At 31.0% G+C, this 3,907-nt stretch overlaps 1 non-coding gene across 1 annotated transcript; it reads right to left on the reverse strand.

Annotated features, from left to right (window-relative positions):
- Window positions 1–3,382: 3,382 nt before the first annotated feature.
- LOC143663765 (U6 spliceosomal RNA) lies at window positions 3,383–3,493 on the reverse strand. Its single transcript, XR_013166150.1, has one exon. It is a non-coding gene; the product is annotated as a U6 spliceosomal RNA (small nuclear RNA).
- Between the last annotated feature and the right edge of the window lie 414 nt (window positions 3,494–3,907).

Genomic DNA, 3,907 nt, shown 5'->3' on the forward strand with positions numbered 1-3,907 from the left:
TTTAATTTTGTTTCTGGACTACAGAAATGAAAGTATCTTATTAATACTAAAACTCTACCGATGAATGTTGGAAGTTTGATCTGCAGAAGTTATCACTTCTCTAAATAATGAGGATTTTTGTACTTTTTTTTCCCATCCTCATAGTCTCATCTTTAAAAAAAGTTATGGTATTTACTGTGATATCCATGACACTGTTAAATAGAACAATTGTTTTAGTCAGAGTTCTCCAGAGAATCATCATTGATGAAAGATTAGATAGATAGATAGATAGATAGATGATAGTAATTGGCTCATGCAATCATGGAGGCTGGGAAATCCAAACTCTTCTGAGCAGCCCACAAGCTGGAAACTTCAATAAAGGTTAAACTGAATTCCCCCAGTAAGCTAGCTGGCTAAATTAGACTTTAAGACTTCCAGATGATTGGTTGAAAATAATTTATACATTGTTTAGGGAAATCCCATTTTTAATTGCAAATGCAATCAACTGATTACAGATGCAGTCCACTGAGTACAGCTGCAAATCCTTTCTACAAAATATCTTACAGTAACAATATAGCCTCTGCTTGTTTGACCAAGCAAATGGACACCATCAATGTTCCATGCAATGGGTTGGTTTAAACGATGGAAATTGCTTGGCTCATTTTTAAGGCTAGAAAATCAAATCAAGCCCTCATCAAGGTGATGCTTTCTTTCCAAAGACTACCATTCAGGAGCAGCCCGTTGGTGATCCTTGTCTTTTGTTCCTTTGTCACATGTCAAAAACCACATGGTGGTTTTTCCTGGCATCTCCCTTCTCTTTCAGGTTTCATTGAACTTCAGCTTCTTGCTTCCTATAGCTTTCTCTATGCCTGAATTTCATTCCACTTGTGAAAGACTCCAGTAATATGATAAAGAACCATCCCAATTGAATTGAACTAAACCTTAACTGAAGTAATCTCATTAAAAGGTCTTAGAATGAATTCACACCCATATGAATAGCTTACATTTAAAAATATGTTTTGATGGGGTATATAACAAATCACTAAGGCAATATAATTTCTTAAAAAGATATATAATATTCAGCATCTATATATTTTTCTTGTGTAACTTTTGTTGATATTTTCCTAATTATTTGTCCTTTTCAGCTAAGTTTACAAATGTTGGCAATAAGTTGCATTTTTTGGTCTTTTTATAATCTAATAAATATCTATTTATATTCTCAGTTTCATTTGTAAACATATTTATTAGTATCATTTCTCTCTCTTTTGACTAAATTTACCACAGTCTTTTATTATTGTTATTTTTATTTTAATTATATTTTTAAAACAAATTTATTTCTTTAATTGTGTTCATTGTATTTTTTTTTGCTTTCCATTTCATGTGCTATTGCTCTTAAATTTATCTTCTGTCCTTTATTACTTCTAGATAGTCCATTGTTATTATTCTAACTTCTTAAATGTTACTTCTTGAAATATAGAATTAGAAACCTTCTTCTTCAAATATAAGATTTGGAGCTTCTCCAAATTTATATTTGAAGGTTTTACCACAGGGCTTCAAAATCTCTTTTCTGGATTTTTTAAATATGAATAAAAATAGTGTATTTTATTGAGTATACTTATTAAATTAAGATGTAGGTGACAAACAATTTTAGTGAATGGTAGCTACGCAATTTGTTACTAATATGATTGCAGTTTAAATTGGAATCATTTACTGATCTGACATTTTGTGCTCCTAAAGGGAACCACGTAATCTTGATTATAAAAACAAAGCACTTCCTTGTATTTTTTCTTGGTATAATTAGACTTATTTGCCTCTTAATAAGAATGCTTAAGATTGGGTGTTCTTCATTCCCTGATTTTAATATTTACAACTTTGTGTCCTCTCAATTCTATAATATATTTTAATTATAATTTTCTGTTGTTTCTTTGGCTCTCTTCCCTTTTGATACATGCATTTAATAAAAGAGAAATATTCCTAGTTAGGAGAATAATACAACATAATAAAAGCCTTGTGACTGAGCTATTAAGATAATTTTCCTAATCAATTCAATAGGTCATTTCTGATTTGCACTTATTTTCAAGGGAAGAGTAGAACAGTGTCCCTACTATAACTCTTTATTGTACACAAGATTCTCCTAAAGTTTGTATTGTGCTAAGAACAATCAAGATTATAATTACAAATAGATGTATATGGAGAAAGGGTGGAAGTCGGTGTCTCAAAAGACTGATAGAGTTATTTTATTTAAATTGTAAAAAAATATTGAGGTATTTTGTTTAAATTGTGAAATTATGTCATCATTTCCTCTCCTTTTCTTAGTTTTCCAAACATTTTGAAATCAGATCGATTTACTTTTGTTTCTTCCATATTTCCTTCTAGTAAAATTAGCAAGTTGGAACTCAGACTAAAAGTCATTCATATCACCTAATATACTACAAGTGAATATTGTATTACTTTTTACCTAATATTCTCGTCAATAATATTGCATCTATAAACCAGACTTGAAAGAAGACTTTATCAACATATATAGTGATTTATTTTTTCAGTATTTTTAATTTATTTTCAAAATATACTAATATAAAAGAAAAGGAAGGAAAGAATACTGAGGAAGTGGATTTCTGCTCCCATCAAGGCGTTTGGCATGAAGCTTTCTACAATATACTGCTATACCTTAAGGTCATCTAAAATTTATGGAAATTATTTTAATTACTGATTAACAACAAATTCACATCCTGTGGAATTTGGTCTACCCCATAAAAATCCTTACAAAGAAAATTCTGCTGAGGATTCAGGAAAACATTGTGCAAGACATACAATGAAGTCATAATAATAAAGGATGTAGCTTTCAGTAGGAGAAAAAATATGTATGTTTATATGGGACTTTTGGATATTCTGTTCTGGAGGGAGAGATTTCTGTGCTTTGCTTTCTTTATTTTCAAAATCAGTCTTGTATGACTGGTCCTAGGGACTCCTCCAGGTCAGATCAACTAAAACTAGGGCATGTAGCAGGGTAGAGGTTTTAGAGTGTGTGATTTAGGGCAGCTCAGTATAATATAAGGATGAGATTAGAAGGGATTTCAATTCTCCTCAATTATCTTCCCTTCCTCCTACCCTTTGTCCCTTGACACAAGTTAGTATGGCTGGTCATAGAGTGTGAGACAAGAATAGAGTGGCATGATGGTGGTGGATGAGCCTGTACAAGGTCATGAAATAACTGTACCTCTATTAATAGAGATTTGTATTTACCTTATGAACAATGGAACTTTCAGTGGTTAAGTAAGTAAGGATTCTAATATTAAAAAAAAATCAATTTTATAAGACTCTGGTTGTTTGAAAATTTCTTTTAAATTATCTAAAAATAGAGACTTCTCTATCTGTTTGATGTCTGGGGTTTATTTTTTTTCTTTAATAAATAAAGAATATGGTATGCTTTACATGTCACCCTTGCCCAGGGGTCATGTTAATCTTCTCTGCATTGTTCCAATTTTACTATACATGTTGCTGAAGGGATGAGCACCTCAATTTACTTATAAGCAGATCTCATTGTTTTTAATCCATAATGTGCCTGCTCTTATTTTTTACAAATGATTTCCTTAATCAGAGTTCAGAAGTTTCCTTTTTAAAAAAATTCAGTGTGACCTGTTATTTCAACATGTTGAGATACGTTTTTAAAATCTTAATTCTGTAATCCAACTTCTTTCCTATGCTTTTCAAATTGGGCTACTGAATTTTTGTTTAGATTAAACTAAATTAAATCTAGATTCATCTAGATTTGTTTACAAATAAATAGATTAATAGCATTTTGTTACCTCAAATGAAGAGTACAGCAGTCTGAATAAATCCTTCTGTCACACAAACAATAAGACCCGCTGTAACTAACTTTGGGAATCAGGATATTGCACCTAAACAAGAAGCCATGGTCTTTAGTTTG

Source organism: Tamandua tetradactyla, chromosome 19 (genome assembly GCF_023851605.1).
Source record: "Tamandua tetradactyla isolate mTamTet1 chromosome 19, mTamTet1.pri, whole genome shotgun sequence".
NCBI classification, from domain to species: Eukaryota; Metazoa; Chordata; class Mammalia; order Pilosa; family Myrmecophagidae; genus Tamandua; species Tamandua tetradactyla.